The sequence below is a fragment of the Monopterus albus genome, unplaced genomic scaffold, assembly GCF_001952655.1.
Source record: "Monopterus albus unplaced genomic scaffold, M_albus_1.0 scaffold270.1, whole genome shotgun sequence".
NCBI lineage: Eukaryota > Metazoa > Chordata > Actinopteri > Synbranchiformes > Synbranchidae > Monopterus > Monopterus albus.
The window spans coordinates 164,057-185,490 of record NW_018128150.1 but is presented as its reverse complement, the minus strand read 5'-3'; positions in this window follow the sequence as shown (position 1 = coordinate 185,490).

Below are 21,434 nucleotides of genomic sequence, written 5' to 3'. Positions count from 1 at the left end.
AACACCTCTGAATAGAATGTAGTCCAGTACAACACCACCTTTAACTATGACCTCAATAATAAACATATAATTGAATTTATACATTTATGACAATTTCACCAAAAACTGAAACATTTTCAGCTTCATAAACACAAATGTTAAGGTGGAATTGTTGCATACAACTGCATACAATTGTACAGGTGTACCTACTAAAGTGGCCAGTGAGTGTATTTACATACTAACATGCTAAACTAATATGGTGAACATGAACATTGAGCATGCTAAAAAGAAAATCACTCTTTTGAGTACCACTGCTGTCCCAAAGCACAGCCTGAAAGCCACTACGGTTGATATAGAATTAGTCTAGATGTATCAGACATGCACAGTAAAAATTGACCTCTCTCTCCTAACTGATTTTTTTTGTTTGTTTGTTTGTTTTGCTATGTAATAATGGGAACATGTATGTACTACCACTTTCTTGGCTATCATGTAAACAATAATGAGGAATGTAGCTAACTGAAGAATTTAAACATTTGTCAGTCATGATAACACCTATTCACTTATTTTTGTCAGGGTAGCCAGTCGGTGCCAAGGTAAACAGGAACTGTCTTTGTCCCATTAGAACTATAGAGGATACAGTCTAGACATGGCAGCTGAACCAATTTTAAATTTTAAGTCAGTTTCACTGGCAAATTTGCTTAAGTTGCAAAATTCAAAATTTTGGTCAATTAAAAATTTTTTTTTTTTTTTTGCAACAGTAAATCATTTGGAATTGGGTGTACTTTATTAACCCCTGGTCATTTTTTGCAGGCATCTTCAGAGTGGTCTCTCTGAGCTTATTTCTTCTTTATCCAGCTATAAATTGAATCTAAAAAATACTAAAAAAAGAAAAAATAGTTGGCACTTCCTTGTTTCATACATTTTTGTCATATTTCTGATGGCAAAAAAAAGCTGTAGAAAGGGTGTAGAGTAAGTGACAAAAAGAAAAATAATGGCAAGAGAAGCCTGAAAGAGAAGTGAATTTGTGAGTGAATGTAGGGCTCACTGTGAGTGGTACAGAGAGATGTGAATGAGAAGGTGTGAATGGATCAATGGATGAAAGGGCAATAAAGAGAAGGCAAGAACAGAAAGTTACCAACAGGGAAGAAAGACTCAAAATCATGTGAAAGTGACAGGAAAAAAGAATTGACAGCAAACAGAGACAGATGAGCACAGTGGAGCATTCTCTGCTGGAGAGAGAAAAACTTTACTGAAAGACAAAAACAGAAAGGGAGGATGGGAATATAAAAAGAAAATAGGTGGAGAATAAAACAGATTGGGAGAAAAACTGAGCTGCCAAAGTGGTAGTGCAAAAGAGGTGGGAAAGAGGAGTGTTGATGGGAAAACAGCAGAAAGATGAGCAGAGGCAGGAAAAAGGAGAGCAGAGATAAAAGGGATGAGATTAAAAAAAGGGGAGGTAAGGAAGAGGATGAGAAGTACTTTAGAACTAACCCCCTGATGAATTCTACCTGATGAATCCGGTCAGTTTGTCTCACTATCTCCCTGTCCATCCCCACACACCTCTCACACATATAGTAGCTACACATTGTCCCTGTGGTCTGTTGTGAATGGATTGATGTTCCTTAAAAGATAAAACTGCCTCCTCTCAGTAGAGAGAGCTTCACTTAATTTTTTTTTTGTCAGCCTGTGTGTGTGTGTGTGTGTGTGTGTGTGTACCCTTAACAAGATTTTCACGTTCTTCTTGCACTTTCTTGTACTCCTTGCCTGGAGAGAAAAAGGTGCAACATCTTTAAACTTCAAGGCATCATACTTAGATTTTACTGGGATAAAATAGAACATATTTAATAAATAATCAAAAAGGCACACCAGTTCAGAACAGTAAACGAGACTCACAAAAAGATTAAAACTGCTCCAGTTTGGGTCAATAAAGCATCAGTGTAATGCAGTGAGTTACATTTACCCAAAACCAGTGGTGAGACACCACCTCAGGGAACCAGCTGGTTTTACCCAGTGTTTTTATTGCTATTTCTGCTGAGTCTTTTAATCAAACTATAATATGTTATGGTTGCCAACTGTTATACACTACATCTTTTTAAACTTGCACATCACTATTTGTTGCTGGTTGTTAATAATATGTATGTATCCCTTGCAGTTTTGAAAATCATTCACACATTGCTTCGCCCATTTAATTCATTTGTGAATTTTAAGGTAAAACTTCAGCATGCTGTGTTTAACACTGAGTCAAAACAACCATATTTTACTCTGGAAAAATAACCTAACAGTAAAGTACAGTATAATATAAAGATGATCACTAACACTGGGTCAAAAGAACGTGCTGATATTGCAGGATTTTGTATTGTGTCTGTGCTACATTGACCTGCACTGTGTTAGGACTGTCAAGGGTATCTACAGGATTGCTGCATCAATGCCAACAATAATTTGAGTAATGGGTAATCTGGAAAAGATGGTACGTATAATCAATACCCTGACAACCGAGTGCATGAAGAGGTACTTTAAGGAAAATGAGGCGTGGACCCATGTAATGTTTTATATGGTTAGTCAAGCATTTCAAAGACAAATTCAGCTGAAGACTTCAAAAAATTTCAACTTCATGTAGCAAGGAGGACCTAATCAGCTGCTGACTCCTTAGCAAGTGTCTCAGCCCTCCAGGGCATCAGATTGGACGCCCACACTTCTAACACTACCATACATCACATACATATGGTGTTTAGCAATTACTGTGCTACAATATTTAATAAAGTAATATCTCATACTTTTGATAGTGCAGATTTCCTCTTGGTCAACAGAAATTCTGTCTCTGCAGCTTTTTTGTTGTTGTTGTTGTTGTTTGTGCATCTACTCGTTCTGTGAATGTGAGCAATGCCAGTGCTCAAGAATAGCCTCTACTGTGTTTCATTTCAACATTTCTGATTGTAATGAATTTTTGAAAGATTTGTTATATTCTCTGATTATATTATCTGTTTTTACACATCAATCAAGTGTCTTTCAAACATTTTGGCAGAACCCTGCAGCCAAATTTTAGGAGTTCTTACTATTTCAGGAATTAATTTCCTCTCTGTTGAAACCATTATGTCTGAGTGTGTGTTTCTTGTGTTTGTGAGTGTGTTGCATGTTGAATGACTGTTGCCATGTGCCATTTGGGCTGCCAATCACCATGACAAATGTCACTCAAGCAGCAGACGGCACATTCAGAATGTATGACAAGAAAAATCAGTGCCCTGGACAGGGGACAGTTTAAAAGGCTTAAGACAGCTTGTAAAAGCTGAATAAAGCCTGGAGGAAGTCTGTTAGCAGAGACCATTCATTATCCTGGAGACCTAAAGGAACGATAACACCCTCTGTATTTGGTCTTCTGTGAATCTGGGGATGTGTTGTGTTGAGTACATCATTTACATATTGTCTCTATGCTCCAACTGCACAATTGTCAGTGATTTGTTTCCACGCATTTTTTATGTCCCAGTAACTTGTTAAAGACACATTGTAGAAAGAACTTGTTAGAAAGAACTTCTAACATGGACTTAGAGACTCTCTTTATCAACTACAAACCATTAGTTTCCCAGAGAATTTTCGTCATTCATTCTGGTCGGAGTGTATATAAGACTGTAGGCCGACACCAGCACACTACAGCACGTCGCTGAACAGATAACTAGCATTGAACTGAAACATTCCTACTCCTGAGTCATTGTTCTTGGGAATTTTAACAGAGTAAATCTCACCCCCAAACTCCCCATATACAGAGAGCACGTCAATTGCCCTCAGTCTCTCTGATCACTGCATGGTCAATGTTATACCAACCTAAAGGCAGAAAATTAAAGCTGTGAAGCCTGTGGACAAAACAGTGAAGAGATGGACTGAGCAGGCTGAGTCAAAGCTACAGGCCTGCTTTGATTGCACAGATTGGAGTGTATTCAAGGCTGTATCTATAGACCTGGATGAACTCACTGACACTGTGACATCATACATCAGCTTCTGTGAGGACGTGTGTGTGTCCACCAAGACCTTCTGCACATTCAACAACAATAATACCTGTTTTGCAGTCAACCTAAAGCAGCTTCATCGTGCAAAGAACTGGGGACAGGATCCTGTACAGCAGGGCCAGGAACACACTGACAAGGGAGATTAGATTAGCAAAGAGGAGCTACTTTGAAGAGCTGAGAAACCAGGTTTCAACCAACAACCTGACATCTTTGTCTATGTCTTGGCTATTTTTAAAACTTACTTGAAGACTCACTTGTATGCTTTGGCGTTTGATATGCTATGAGACTCTGTTTGGGCTGAGTTTTGGTTGATAGTATTTTGTTATTTTGCTATGTTGGTTCTTTTATGTTATTTTATTGGTATTTTAATATTGTAGTTGTCACGTTTTTAGATGTTTTGAATTGTATCTTATGTTAAGCACTTTGTTGGCCTCGGCTGTGTTCAAGTGCTTTATACAGTGCCTTGCGAAAGTATTCGGCCCCCTTGAACTTTGCGACCTTTTGCCACATTTCAGGCTTCAAACATAAAGATATAAAACTGTAATTTTTTGTGAAGAATCAACAACAAGTGGGACACAATCATGAAGTGGAATGAAATTTATTGGATATTTCAAACTTTTTTAACAAATAAAAAACTGAATAATTGGGCGTGCAAAATTATTCAGCCCCTTTACTTTCAGTGCAGCAAACTCTCTCCAGAAGTTCAGTGAGGATCTCTGAATGATCCAATGTTGACCTAAATGACTAATGATGATAAATAGAATCCACCTGTGTGTAATCAAGTCTCCGTATAAATGCACCTGCACTGTGATAGTCTCAGAGGTCCGTTTAAAGCGCAGAGAGCATCATGAAGAACAAGGAACACACCAGGCAGGTCCGAGATACTGTTGTGGAGAAGTTTAAAGCCGGATTTGGATACAAAAAGATTTCCCAAGCTTTAAACATCCCAAGGAGCACTGTGCAAGCGATAATATTGAAATGGAAGGAGTATCAGACCACTGCAAATCTACCAAGACCTGGCCGTCCCTCTAAACTTTCAGCTCATACAAGGAGAAGACTGATCAGAGATGCAGCCAAGAGGCCCATGATCACTCTGGATGAACTGCAGAGATCTACAGCTGAGGTGGGAGACTCTGTCCATAGGACAACAATCAGTCGTATACTGCACAAATCTGGCCTTTATGGAAGAGTGGCAAGAAGAAAGCCATTTCTTAAAGATATCCATAAAAAGTGTCGTTTAAAGTTTGCCACAAGCCACCTGGGAGACACACCAAACATGTGGAAGAAGGTGCTCTGGTCAGATGAAACCAAAATCGAACTTTTTGGCAACAATGCAAAACGTTATGTTTGGCGTAAAAGCAACACAGCTCATCACCCTGAACACACCATCCCCACTGTCAAACATGGTGGTGGCAGCATCATGGTTTGGGCCTGCTTTTCTTCAGCAGGGACCGGGAAGATGGTTAAAATTGATGGGAAGATGGATGGAGCCAAATACAGGACCATTTTGGAAGGAAACCTGATGGAGTCTGCAAAAGACCTGAGACTGGGACGGAGATTTGTCTTCCAACAAGACAATGATCCAAAACATAAAGCAAAATCTACAATGGAATGGTTCACAAATAAACATATCCAGGTGTTAGAATGGCCAAGTCAAAGTCCAGACCTGAATCCAATCGAGAATCTGTGGAAAGAACTGAAAACTGCTGTTCACAAACGCTCTCTATCCAACCTCACTGAGCTCGAGCTGTTTTGCAAGGAGGAATGGGCAAAAATTTCCGTCTCTCGATGTGCAAAACTGATAGAGACATACCCCAAGTGACTTACAGCTGTAATCGCAGCAAAAGGTGGCGCTACAAAGTATTAACTTAAGGGGGCTGAATAATTTTGCACGCCCAATTTTTCAGTTTTTTTATTTGTTAAAAAAGTTTGACATATCCAATAAATTTCGTTCCACTTCATGATTGTGTCCCACTTGTTGTTGATTCTTCACAAAAAATTACAGTTTTATATCTTTATGTTTGAAGCCTGAAATGTGGCAAAAGGTCGCAAAGTTCAAGGGGGCCGAATACTTTCGCAAGGCACTGTAAGTGTGTTTGATTAGGAAATATGGGAGAAAACTTTGTTGACTGGCTATGATGGGTTGGCCAACTGTCTCTCCCAGAAAAATAGAGGGGTTTTAAAAAATGGAGGGCCGGAGCACAGATGGAGAACTAAGAAGACTGATAAAGAATGAGCAGAAAGAAATGAGGAGGAGAATGAGGAGAAATGAAGGAAGGCAATCTAAAAATGAAAGAAAATTTTCATGAGTGAAACCACTGGAATGAAGAGGAATGACAACAGAAGGAAATGAATAATAAGAATAAATGACTCATTACATCCTGTTGAGTTCACACATAAATCTAGAGTAGTACTCAGTTCCAGCTTTCTGTTCTGTCATCAGGTTCATTCATACTACAGTTAAATCATCCATTTGTCTTGCTTCTTTTAATTGTAAAAATGTCAAACTTTTATATCACTGTGGGGAACCAAGTCCTTTTAACTGCATACTGGAATTAGAATGGAGGTGCTTTTTTCTGCTTAGCAAAATATAAAAAAGTTTATTTAGATTAGAAGCTAAGCCAAAACGGTCAACTTAAAAATTTCCATCATGGTCAGATTTTTGAAAAGAAGAAGCGACGTCAGGTGTAGTCTGTGGGTTTGCTCCAAAACCTGACCAGCACAGTGCCCATTTGTGCCATTTACAGTTTGGCTCACAAAATGGCCCTTGCTATCTGCACCAGTTTCAATCAACAGCTCTGTGCAAAACAAAAACCTATGTATCAATAGAGCCATTAAAAATAAAAACTAATAAACACGTGCTTCAAATCCCAATGAAAAAGGCATTGTTGTCTCTGCCAAAACTTGAAAGTTGTCTAAAGATGATATATAAGGTTACGAAAGCACCACTTGCTGAAGCTGATAGCAATCCTACCTGCCAACCTAATGTCCTGTTTGCACTCCATTTAAGTGCTTGCCTCACCTGTGCCTCTATGTAAAAGTGCACTGCACATTGGCACTGCCAAATGGTACTCTTGGCAGATTGCAAACCGACTATGTGCATATTGCCACCTACTGTATCAGACTGTGTACATATGTAAGTGCGCAGGGGCACAGAATACAGAGTGATCATCCATCAAACCATCAAAATAGAGGAGGTATCCTTACTGATACAGCTTTTGGGCCGTTGTTCTGTGGATGAAATCCAAAAGCATTTTCAGCAGCTTTTATCTCCATTATCTGTACTGTGTGGATATGTGGCTTGGCTTCCTGGAAGTTAACTGAGATGAAGCCATAACAGCCAGTTCAGCACAGAATGCTCCACCACATCTACTTAGTAGTACATCACTTTTTATCTTCAGGGCTGTACATCAACAATAATGTTAGCAGCCGCTTCAGCATTCTGCACAAGCAGGCCATAGCACAGATCCTGCCCACTTCAATACTGCTTGTAGGATAACAGGTTAATCATGTTGTGAAAGAGCTGCATGCCATTATGTCAGTGCTCTAGTATGAGACAAAATGTAACCACGCTTTAATTTAGGGTCACCAGTTTTTTTTAAATTTGTCAGTTTGTCAGTTTGTTTGAAACTCTGCCTCCTATAAAATATGTACATATAGGCCTGCTATTTGTTTGTTTGGATAATTATTTTGTGGGAATGTAAGCGCTGCCTTCCATTTGGTTCACTGGTTTAAGAACCAGATATGAGTCATGGGGAGGTGTTTACAGTGGGCATACAAACTGCAGGACTTTCAAGGTTCACATTCTGAGTTCTCTGTGTGTTTTAAAGACATGAGATGTCCATTCCTTCATCTGAAGTGTCCAATCACCAAAGGATGAGGTGTGTGTCTCCTTTAGGTAGCTTCCTCCCTCCTTGCCTTTCAGAGAAGGAATTAGGAAATAAAAATCTGGGATGCCTGACCAAAACAACTTTCAGGTCAAGGGAGACGCCTAACTTTAACCACTCATAACATAGTCGTATTTCACGCACTGATGGGGATTCTGGTACGAATCAGGTAACTACAGTCAGTTAAGGGAATTGGGATGTATCCATACAGTCCCTGTAGAGCTGAGGGGATCCACAGTCAGGCTCCACAGTTTTAACATGAGTGACACCTTTCACATATTTTACAAAAAGCCATCTGAGGTTAAAATGAAAGCATTGATTTTCTCTTATTAAATTACCACATTTGGCAAGTCACAGAGTGCTGATGTATTTGTGCAGAATATACTTCATTTATTCACCTACATACACTGTATATCACATATATCCACTCTTACCAGCTACAGCACAGTCAAGCTTTTTGATGGTTATGTTAAAAACTTTTCCTCAGTTCTTCTCTCCTCACATTTTCTCTGCATATTTTCCTCACATCTTATGTGGGAGGGACCAAGATGCAAGGAAAAGATGCAAGTCAGGAAAACAAGGATACAATTAGGGGAACTAGGATTTACCCACTATCAGCATCAAAATCTCTTACCATAATGGAATGAAATTTAGACTTAATTTTATGTATAGAAGAAAGCAACAGGAGGCAAAGACATGTCAGCTAATGATAAATAAGAAGAGGAAGAAACAGTGCTATGGAAATTCACAGAAAGACTTGAAGTGTTGGACATAGCATGACTGATCAATTCAAGTAATCTCAGCCGTGACAGTAACTCTCGGTGGACGTGAAGGAGGACGAGATGAGAGAGAACTGGCCAATAGATGCTGTGCCAGCCTATGTGTGTGTTTGTGTGCTCATGTAGTCTTTGGCTGACGAGATGTCACTGTGAGTTTACAGCATTTTGCCAAGGACAAGTGGGCTTTCTATGAAGCCATGCTTGTCTCATTTTAAACACACAGATGGATCAAATGAAAGACAAGTGAGCACACAGAGCATCACTTTCAGCATTTCTGGCAGAGACAAACATGGTGGTAGCAACACTGATCAAAGACACTCATGAACACAGAGCACAGGGGGCAGAGGGACGAGGGCTGACAGACACTGATACATCACATGGGGACACAGTGAGATTGGGCAAAGGAGCAACTTGGTGGAAGACATAAACGCTTAAAATCAACCTTTGCAGTCACAGTTCACAGACTGCTGACAGCACAGCAACATGACTCGCATACAAGAATCATTTTCCTCACACGAGAACTGATGAACAATCAAACAAATGAAAAGGTGATATTAGAAGGACACACCCTAGGCAGAGACATGTTCATGCTTAAAATCAATCCTTTTTTCAAGGCTTTACATAAACAGCTCAATCAAGGTGAAACATCACATCACTTCAGCTGCTTATTTATTCATCTTTTCATATAAATCTGACATAATACTCAACCAGTGTCAACAGTAAGGGTAAGTTAGCTTAACCATTTATTTATTGTAACTCCCTGCCCCTGCTTGTCGCTTGTAATGACTACCTTTGATTCAGCTCTACTGACTGTGTGTTCATGCTGCAGCACGATCGATAAGTCAGCAGAGGTTCATTCTTTAGCTCCAGAGCTCAGTGACTGGGAATACTCAGCTTATGTGTCCCCAGTCCACAAGCTTTTCAGCACTGGCTCCATGTTTACCAGTGAAATCAATCTGGTTTAGTTATTTCATTGCTTTGTCACTGGGCGGTTTTATTTTTGGAGATGGGTTAGCAAACGTACTAGTGTCACAATAAAGGCTCAAAAATTGTGACATGGCAACATTTTCTATTTGCCTATTCTTTTCTATTGGTCTGTGCCCGCACCATATACAGTAACTGTCATTTCTGGCAGCAAAAACAAGACAATGGCTTTTATACATGGTTAAGTTTAGGAAATGTACAACATCACTCAGTCTGCTTGTCTGAGGGAAAGTGAAGTGTTTGTTGAACCCATCCATCCACCACGGCCCCCTCATTCTGGATATTTTTCATCTTATAGTTCAAAACCCTACACCTTCAACGGACAGTGGGCTGCAATACAAAAGAACACACCACAAAAAACATCGGTATGTCACAATTTTACAGCCATTATTGTGGCACTACGGTGTTTTACACTGTGGACCAGTGTAGCTATTGTACATTTTTATATGAAACTGGGCTGAAAATAAATGAAACTGATCAAGGATTATGCAAAATATGAGTTAACTATTAAACAATTGGTTAATTGGTTGGTTATTGAGTAATTAATTCAGTCCAAGTCTGAAAGCTGTGAATTCTACCAGTTCAGGGACCCATTTACTGAAACTAGGAGAGACACATAGGATGACATAATGAAGCCAGTTATAAGCTAACTAAATTTATTTACAATATGTACACAGGGAAAATGCACAAAGGTCAGAGTCAGTGTGGACTGAACAGACCAAATCCTTCAGTAGCTTATGCACTTATCATGTTTCACTCTTAGTATGAATTCCCAGTGTCACTGCTAGCTGCGTTGCCTGGCACTTGTTGCCCAGTTTGAAGAGAACAGATACTTCACTGGAAATGCGTACATATGGGGATGGCTGTCAGAATAAAAGTACACATAGCACTGATGTTTATATTTTGCACTAATGTCACCAGATCGTGGGGTGTTTGATAGATGTATCAATCCAGATGGGTGGATTGTTACACCACTAATGTAAATGTACTGGTATTTTTCCTTCAGTAAACGGTCTAAATGTGTCCTCCAAAGCTGACATGTTAAAAGAGAAAGGGCTTGAAGAAGTGAATGAATGAGGTGACATGTTCCTTCAAAATATTTTGGTGAAATCTAATCCACCTGTACCTACAATGTATTCCCTATTGTTAAAGGTTTAATAAAGCCTATTTACTGTACTTGGTTCCCTAAATATTAATATTTGCCAGCTCCCCAGTCAATGTAAACATAATATGAAGACTCTTTTTTTTTTGCTATTTCCCAGTTTCTCCTATTCTTCACATCGTTAGGAGAGTTGATCAGCAGAAGAGTTTGGCTCATTCTGAGGTAATAATTCATTACTGCAGTGTTCAAACAGAGACTCCAGTCTTTGACTTGCAGTTCTGCCTTTTGAATTTAGATGAACCCTTGTACCTTTTGATATAAATCAGCAATTACTTCAATCTTCCACTTACAAAATGACTTCACTTACTAACAGGTGGTATCAACATGCCTGGGTAATCTGCTCCTGTTAAAATAGAAGACCCAATTAAGGACTCAAACATAAATTCTGTCCACCTAAATAGCTCACAGAACACTTTTCCTTAATAAGATCAAGTGTGCACATATTGTAATTTTTTGTCAAACATTCATCATGAAAAAATATGAATAAACTAGTTGCATTTCACTGGTTAGTTGAGTCATTCTATGCTTTATTTAAAGATATGTTTATACAGTTATGGCGTATAGTGACTTTGCAGCAATAGGACAGTTTTTTTTTACCCCTATAAAAGCTAAACATGAGCATAGCTGACAAGGGACACTAGCAGCTATAATAAAGTCCATGTTCTAATTAAATTGTGCCCCACTGCCCCCACTTAGGATTGCAATGTTATCACTGTGTGTGTAATGTTACATATCACATACAAGGTGCAACAGTATTATAGGTTGGAGAGTGTGATCAGATAGACCTGACTAGAATACCTTATGCCATGCAGTTGAATCAAATGGTCTGTTTTTATCCTGCACATGTATTTATGCTAATAGTAAAAGTCACTAGTGCCTTATCATTTCTTACTATGCAAAATATCATTTTGACATTTAGGGTGTTTTTTTGCTGCATATTTTTACATATACCCTAAATATCACAGTCACCTAGAGAACTACAGCATGATTTCACTTTGTTGCTGAAAGTATCATAAAAACAGCAACAATACACTCTCCTATGACTCCTATAACTCCTCCTGTAACTTTTTTTCTAAAGTAGGATTGTGTGTAGTCCTTGGTTAACCTTTACAATCTCCAGGAGGATTTTGGATATGTTTGACAAATGCAGGCAATACTTTAGCCTTGCAGTTTTTTTAATATCCAAATCTGAATTACCAATTTGTGGTTGTATTCCTCCGCCAACCAGTCAAATTCATGGAAGTGGGACGGACACAAGGTCACTATGACCTTGACCTTTTGGCCACCAAAATCTAAACAGTTAATCCTTTATTGCAATTTGACTGACATTTGTGCTGAATTCAAAAATATTCCCTCAGCTTTCCTAAGATAACACATTAACAGGAATGGGCTGGCCGGACACACAGATGGACAGACAACCCAAAAACATTAATGCCTCTGGCTGCAGCTATTGCCAGCAAGGAGGTACAAAAATGTAGAAGCTGTTAGGGGGTTAATTGTACAAATGGGAAGAACTAGGTATCACATTCAAAGATGATACCACATCACATGTATTCTCTGAAAAGTGTCTGCCATGTTTCCATGGGTTCCTCATACTTCCATATTTTGGGGCTGACAACTGATTTGTTTAACTGGGCAAGGGGGAGACAAAAAGTTATATATCTTTCTTTTTCCACAGTTCAGTGTCTCCACAAAGATTTGAGGTACTTTCTCTGGTTCTCAAAAGTTATACTCAGAAGTCACAAACTATAGCAGAAATGTGGCAAATCAAATCAAATCAAATTTATTTATATAGCACTTTAAAACAACATCCAGCTGACCAAAGTACTTTACATGGGAAAATAAAATCACAATAAATGACTAAAATAAAGTAAATAAGATCAGTGCAAATAAAAACAGCACAATAACACAGACACACATAACATATGTTCAATAAATTAAAATTAAATTAAAAGGAGTTAAAAAGACTGCATCAAGCCCTACTGTGTATTAAAAGCCAAGCCAAATAAATACATAAGTTTTAAGCAATGATTTAAAAGTAATGAGGTCAGTAGGTGATCTAACATTAAAAGGTAGACTATTCCATAATTTAGGGGCTGCAACAGTAAAAAGCACAATTAAAGCAATTCATTAAATAGGACAGAGTGATCAAATAAACTTAAGATGATTCTGCTTAAAGAAGCTGACTAATCTTTCGTGAAGTGTTATATTTAGGCTGTTGATTATTTTGTAAAGTGAAACTAGGATCAGAGTCCTCAGTTATAAGACCGCATTCAGCGGCTGCAACAGTGTGGCACCTCGTACTGTATGTTTAGATTTTCAGTTTTATTCAAAGGTTTCCATTTTTCTCTCACCGAGTCTTGAATGTGACTCATTGGCTTCTAGAAGAAATTCAAAAAAGGCTTAGATTTTCTCTGCTACTGCCCTGATGATGTTCCATTACTTTTTGAACTTACATGAAATTGCAATGTACTTGAGAAAATGTGAGAATAGCGTGTGGTATAAAATAAAGTGTACAACATTAAAGATCCTCTCTATAGTCTGAATTCTTCCTAATTACCAAAAACGGTGACAATTGCTGTGCATATATGCGCACATACACCCCCATGTACTGCACTGCCATGATTTGACAATGACAGCCAATTACAGAGATAGTGGTGCTGTAGGAGATAAATACAAGTCATGTGGTGATGAGTAGGAGAGAATGTCAAGTCATGTGGTGATGAGTAGGAGAGAAGTGAGAGAAAAAGAATGTAGGGAGTCATATGAGGGGTTCTACAAAATGCCTTGTGTGAGTGTGCATTTGTGTGTTGTGTAAGCTGAGGGTTGTACTAACCTTTGTGTCAGTGTCTCTATAAGTTCATCTGAAAGAATAAGCAAAGTAAATTTTTTGTGTGTATGTGTTCATTTTAGCTTCTGTTTGTTTAGACTTAACTCTGTTCAGTCTAAGGAAGGAACAAACTTTTAGTGAGTAATGGGAATTAAAAGAGTTAAAATAATCAAATAAAAATAATGGAGATAAGGCCCACTACTATTACCATGATGGTGATGATGATAACAGTAACCAATAATGATCATAAAGACAAGGTAAAGAGTGGGCTGGCAGTGTGTCCCACCCAACCCAGTGGCAGCAAAGCAAAAACTCAGCAGTGCCGGGTCAGCTGTATTGTTGTTGTAACCTTTTTTGTATTAAACTCATTTGAGTGAGCATTTTCTGTTTTGTTTCTGCCAACATATGGCAGCAGATCAATGACTTTTGTCTTTGGCACTGAAAAATAAAGCTTAGCATTGAAAATAAAACTGTAACTGAAAAAGCAAACAGTGGCATTGAAGCATTTGTACTGGAAAAAAACCCAAATCAAACCAAAACAAACAAAAAAAACACTCATATTAAAAAAGTATGTAGGCTAGTGGTTAAGGCATGGTGTTTTCACTGTGGCACCCTGGGTTCAAATCCCAGTTGTGTCAGGAAGAGCATCTGGTGTCAAATGTCAACATGCAAGTCATCAGTGTGATGATTTGCTGTGGTGACCCCTAAATGAGAAAAGCTGAAAATGACTTTCTTTATTAAAAAAGTATTATTACTAGAAAAATCACAATCTTTTGTGAGTAAAGACACCAGTAGAGGAAAAACACAGCAGTTTGAGAGCTCCAGCTGAATTCGGGGAACCCACTGCAGTAACTATACAGCCATGCTTGGCAGACATGAGCCTCAGCACAGACAGCCGCTCAAGGAAGAGGGCCGATCTCAACCAAAGGATGCAAATCATGCTCTCCTTTGTCCTGTCCCTCAAAGCCCACCATGCCAAAACAGTGACAGAGAAGTGAAGCTGAAAGAAAAAAACTTATGCATTGAAAACCACTGACATCTACAAAAAATCTGGATTGTCACTAGAAAAAAAAATGGCATTGAGAAAGAAAAAAATCAGAGGATTATCGTTTTCCAGTGTCAATACTTTTTAATGCCAATGCTATTTTTTTCAATACAAATGCATTAATGTCAGTTTTGTTTTCAATGCCAAACTTCATTTTTCAGTGCCAAAGACTAAAGTCATCAATCAGGCACCATACTAACAGTGCTGTTATATTGTATATCATTTATATTTAGTTTTGTGTGTTGTGCCCAGCGTTATTGAGCTCTGTCTGTTACCCAGAAGACCCATGAGAGCAGAGGGCTGACCAAATGCATGGTATATGAGACCCTAAATGGGGGGCTGTTTATTAAGGGGCAGCAGTCAAGTAACATTATTGTTGTTAGTTGAGTGGGGTAATGCAGTGGCACAACCTCTTTCTCCCCACTCGACAGAGCCCCTTAACCACCAGGATGTCACTTTGAGATCCTGGTGGTTATATTGTTTGACATGCAATATATAATTGCTAACCCTTCCCTTAGATACCAACAAAATGTAGGTGCCACCGAAATGTATTCAGATCAGTCTCAAAAATCTGTTAGGGTTCTCACACTGGACTTGGACCCAAAATGCAGGCCCAGACTAGTAACATGGTTGAGACAGACTTTATTAAAGTAAGGAGTACAATGTTCAAACTAACAGCTGAAAGCAGGCCCTGGTCAGGAAAGGTCCAGGACACAATGGGAAACACACAGGTGAGTCAAGCAGGCAGGAGAGCAGTTGTTGAAGCCAATTTTGACAGCCAGAGGAACTTGCAGCACGTGCCAGCAAAACAATGGAAAACAACATGCTTAATGACATAATCAGGAAGTTTTCAAAGGAATTGAATGATAAAATATTCAACCACCTGATGGCTGGCAAGACATATCAAATTCGCATTATCCCACTGACAAGACGTGTTTCTGACTTTGTCATCTCTGAATTTGGGAGGAAACAGACCACCACTGAGTTGCACTTTTCTCATGAGGCTTTGTATGTCGTGTTAGAGGACACAGTGACAAAGTTTGTACAGCAGCTGCAGCTCAGGACGGAGACACTGGACAAAACAAGACACAATAAGTGAGTATCTGGTGCTCTAGCTGACACTGGAAACCTAATCACAAAGAACCTGACCCCTGTGTCTTTCCCAGCTCATGAAAGACTTCCCCAAGGCCTGCATCTATCTCTACGTCAGGTACAAAAAACAACAAACTTCAGCCTCTCCTTGGACTGATGGGGTACTGTGTGAGCACTCAGTATTGTGGAGCAGGTGGAGACAGACAATGCTAAAGAAGCTTGGGAAACTGCTTCCTTAGTAAATGAGGGGGGTAAGCCTCACATCTGAGGAGGAAGCAATGCATAGAAGAGAATATGTGAATGTAGCTGTTAATAACCTGTTTTCAAAAATTATTAAAAAAGCCAAAATCATGACCCCTACCCGTCATCACAAAGTCTTCGCCGAGCGATTGTTTGATAGAACATGGGCTCTTCTGGAGTGTGAAAATTTTGACACTGCAAAAACATTGAAACGCCTTGACAAAATTGTGTACAAGGACCTGTGCAAAAAACTCAGCAGTGCAGAGGTGATACTGAGAGAGCTGTTTTTCAATGAAACACCAGTTCAAAATTTCATTGCCTCCATTTTCAAAAATCATCTAATTAGCCCTAACCCACCAAAGAAAGGCAGCATCATTTGCAACTTCTTTTTCAGTGCGCACAAGGTCATTTGTAAACTCTTCTGAAAGTATTTCATCTTAAGAAAAAAATATCGGGGGGGAGGTGATCTCCTTTTGGTGTTGTGGGTTTACTCCGTGAGCTCCCTCATTAAATCATGCAACAGTTGGACACTCTAAATGAACTTACTGATTAGGAACAAATTAGACAATAAAAATAAAATACAAATTGAATTTCTGCTCATCTCTTGTTATTTCATTTTTCATCACATACTTAAGTTATACAGATTTATTTGAGCACCTACACTAGTATTAAAGTTCTAGCCATGACCCAAAATAGTTTGTAGACATATTAGGTCTGTTAAGCTCTGAGACATTTGCACTTGCTTTACCCAGTTCATTTCACACATCTAATTAACCTTCTTGACCTCACTTCCTTCAGTATTATGGCTTTATTGTTAAAGGCAATTTCCATAGTAACATTCTAACAAAATAATACTGTAAAAGTAACATTTGGAGAGTGCCCTACACCTGTTTCAGTGCAGAGCCAGTGCAGCTTCTGCATGTCGATCTTATTGCTGCAGACCAAACTGCAACTTAGCATCCAGGGTGGCTTCCAGACAGTCACGATAAGTTTATTTTAAATCATAAACATGCTGAGGAATATAGGGTAGGTACTTCTGCTAATGCTTGTGGCTTGCTCATATTCACTATTCACTGAGAACTTGGAAGATGGTCATTTAAAGTGATATGCCGTAGTTTGGTCTCCTTAACTTGTTCCAATAGGACACTTGGAACAACAGGAATAACTTGAGATAGAAAATTAGTTTGGCTCTTGCTACAATAATCAGGGGTTTGGCTAAATTCAGGCCTGGAATATTTTTACATACCCAGTCATGCATTTAAAGAGGAGAGACAGAGAAGAAGTCTGGGTCAGATCTTTCAAACCAGTGGAGCTGGTCAGTGGACCTTTGGTACATGTGATCTCTCTTAACATATTTCCTATCACCTCACTATGGTCCTAACAAATAAAGGCAAAACTATCCTCCCAACAAAGATGTAAAAAGACTGTTCCACTGAAGGTGGTTTTCATCCGTTTATCTTATGTAGCATCAAATGCTAATACAATATCTGTAGGGGATTATTATAGGAACAGAGAGCAATAGCATAAGATCTAATCTCCTTTTCACTCAATGGCTGAATTATGACAGTCAAAGTAACAACTCCCCCACCTTTCGCCTTATGCCGCCTGGGATTGGCTCCAGTCCCCTGTGACCCCGTTTGGGACTAAGCGATATAGAAAATGAGAGAGAGAGAGAAAATAACCACTTTACCTCAAAATAACTGCCTGTTTACAATGCTTCCTGCAACACTTACAGATAAATGGGAAAACAACAAACCTAAAATCTCCCTCTCTACACTTCAAAAGGATAAATCACAAGGTGGTCTATTACTACTTGGCAAATCAACTACAGCATTTAGTCAAATGGATTTAGAAGAATGGCTACAACTTCATGGATAGAATTCAAGCAAAATCTTTGCATAAACATCCCAGTTGCAAACCTTCCCTTCCTACCAAACTTCAGCAAGAAAATTAACTATTGTAAGACTATCATGATCATTTAAACTCTGGCAGCCTTGTGGAAAGCTAACAAAAATCACAAAATTATCACTTGTTCCATGTAGATACACCCCAATCTAGCACAACCTTGATATTCAGCTGCGCAACAACCCTATCCACTTCCCATCATGGCAACACTGACCTTCATCACTGACCTTTATTCCTATTTATCTCATTTCACAATGAGCATTCCTTTGTCTGTCTGCGTTGTTTACTGCCTGTTTATACTGTTTATTTTGCATTGTTTGCACTGTTTGTTGCTTGTTTATACTGTTTATTTTGTTATATTACACAGCCTTTTGTTGGTTTACTGTTTACTTGCCCCATGCATGGGGATATGTACATGCTGTGGTGGTTTTTTCCCACAACAATGCACATTGAGAGCCGATGTACCAGAGTCAAATTCCTCTTGTGTCCGACACACCTGGCCAATAAAGCAGATTCTGATTCTGATCAGCTATTTGAAAACAACCAGTTCATATCATTTAACACGCTAGTCCAGAATTACAGAATTGGGAGAGAACCGTTCCTCCACTATCAACAACTAAAATACTAATAAAATAAAAGATTAATCAGTAGCCCACATATAACCTTCCAAGTGAATTGAAGAGATCATGAAAATTATGTATTTCAAGAAAATAATATCCAAGCTCGATAAACTCATACAAACAACAATAACAATGCCAAAAACTAATTGGGAAAAAGATTCAGCTCTCTTTACAAGCTCCGACTCCTGGACGGCAATCTGTAATAATACCTTTTCTATGACCAGCAATGCAAACTTACAATTTATACAGTACAAGACAATTCACAGGACCCAAATTACACAAGGTATAATGTTTAAAATGGGTTTCATAGATACAGACACCTGTTCACAAGGCACCTTGGGTAGCACCGACAATTATTTTCATGCTACTTGGACCTGCCAACCAGCTCATTCCCTTTGTGACAGTGATGTTCTCCACCATCTTGGGCTGCAGAATCCCTCCATCTCCAACACTCTTCTTACTTGGTAATAATCACAGAGATTAACCATCTGCCAATTAAATATAGAAACCCACTCCTCATTTCTCTATCACCAAGAAAACTGGAAAACAAAAAAAATCACTAGACATAAATCACTGGACCAGCCGTCTAACAGAATACATCGCATTATAGAAAACAGTATTCACTCACAAGAACACTATATCAGCTTTTAATGACACCTGGAATCCATTTTTAACACATGCCAATTTGAACCAAACACCTGGAGCAGAGGCCATGCACATTCCCAAAAACACAATAAGCTGCTCTTATTATTGTTATGTTTATGGCTATTGTTAGCATTACTGTTGACAGTGTTATTATTATCATTACATAAGATTATTTGCCTCCACCCTGTCCTCTCCCCTCCCCTTTTTTCTTATTTATTTATGTTTGTTTGTTTGTTCTCTTACTATTACAATTATTATTATCTACTGTATTTATTCATTCATCTTTCATCCCCATCAACATATTGGGAGGAGTTGTATGGGTGATGTCCCTCCCTGTCCCTGGCAGCTGGGCATGTGATTATGGGTCACTCTGGGATTAGGCAGCATTGGAGGCAAGGCCACTTCACTGCTCCCTTTCTCTCAATCACAAATAACATCAATGGACTGCTGACAACCTCATGGAAAAGCTCCCTCCTAAGGGTTTGGGAGCTGTTTATGAGGGGAATACATCAGGCAATGGGTCGGGTCTCTCCATTCAAGGTCATGGACTGACCCCGAGTTGCATAATTTCAGTTCCACAAAGGAAACAAATCATGATAAATAATAAAACAGAGGAAAGGTTGAACTTAACCATAAAATAAAGATCCTGCTATCCCGGCCAACCTCACCCTGCTGGGCAGTTCTAGAGCTCCCCAGTGATGACCTCGTCATCTTGCAGTGCTTGTGATTTGGAGAGGAAATATCACCTATACACACCCCATCTTTATGACTTATTTGTTGGTTTAAATCCCCCTTGCCACCACCTCATGCTCAATTCCAAAACTAAAGTGTATCTAACTGAATGTGTTCTTTTGAGCACTGACTGACAATTAGTGATCCCCAACGAACCTTCCACTACTCTGTTATTTCAGAGAACATTTTAAATGGCTCTATCAATGTATTATCATGGTGTCATTAATGGGGCGGATTAAGAAAATCTTTGGATCCATTCTGTGTGGAATACATGCAGTGTTTTGACAGTTTATTCCATTATCAGAGCTAAGTGAAATTGGGGCTGAAAGGTCATCTTGAAACAGTTTCTTTTTCCATCTGGAGGTGGGGGAAGTGTCAGGTTTGCTCGGCCGCTCTGGCCTCCCTCACCTTTCCTACTGTCTCTTGCCCATTTACACTAATCTCGTTCACCTGTTCCTCACTCCCTTATCACCAGCTGCACTTGATTAGGTTGCTCACTATATTACCCGGTTTCACTCCTCAGTCACTTGCCAGTTTGTTCTTGTCTCTAGGCCATTTTTTCCTCCGTGCTCTTTCGTTTTTTTGTATGTATTTATCCCCTAGCCAGCTACTGTTTTGTGTTCTCCCCATGGACTGTTCCTCCGGACCGTGGCTCCACTCTCCCCTCCCAGGCAGGTCAATGCTCAGTCGCCTATCTGTTCCACTATTGCCTCCATCTCTCTGTCTCTCCCTTCAGTAGCCACCATCACCACCGACCAGCCCAGGAGGGACCCAGCCTACGCAGCTCGGCCCAGCTCTCCATCTCCTCACCTCCTGCTGTTGGTCAAACACCCGGCTACTACTCATCGACAGGACTACGCACTATTTCCCTCTGTGTATTGTTACTTTCATCATCACTGTACATAATAAATCACTGCTTGCATCGAAGTCGGCTACCTGGGTCTGCCTCTTTCTCGTTCGCTCACTGACAGGTGCGAATGGCACCTAACAGAAGTAAATTACTGTGCAGGAGTTATTTGAGAAGTGTGCATGGACAGATGACACATGGAAATGGCAGCAAAAATACTGAAAACAAGTGCGTGAGTGTGAAAATGGATGTCACAAGTGAATAAAATAGATTCTGTCCCCACAAGTAGCCCAAAAACTGATTTGGCACAAAGGTAATGTGTAATGTTATTTTCTCTTGGCAATCATTTTTTAGATTAATCAATTTTTTTAGGCATGTCTGACCACTGGAAATGATGGTCCCCACAAATGAGCAAAAAAAAAAAAAAATTTAATTCATTAAATAAATAAATAAGGTGACAAAAACAAGAATGTGTGTGTGTAAATTATGAGTATGCATGTGCATCTTTATGTGGGCATGTGTATGCATATGAATGTGTGTGAGTGCAGGTGTGTGTCAGAAAAACAAAAAAGAGGAAGCACAAACACGACAACCCACAGGGGTCTCCCAGTTTATGAGAGTGTGTTTGAGATCAAAGGAAGAGAGAGGAAATGAAGGCTCACAGGTCAGGTGAGTGTGCTGAATGATAT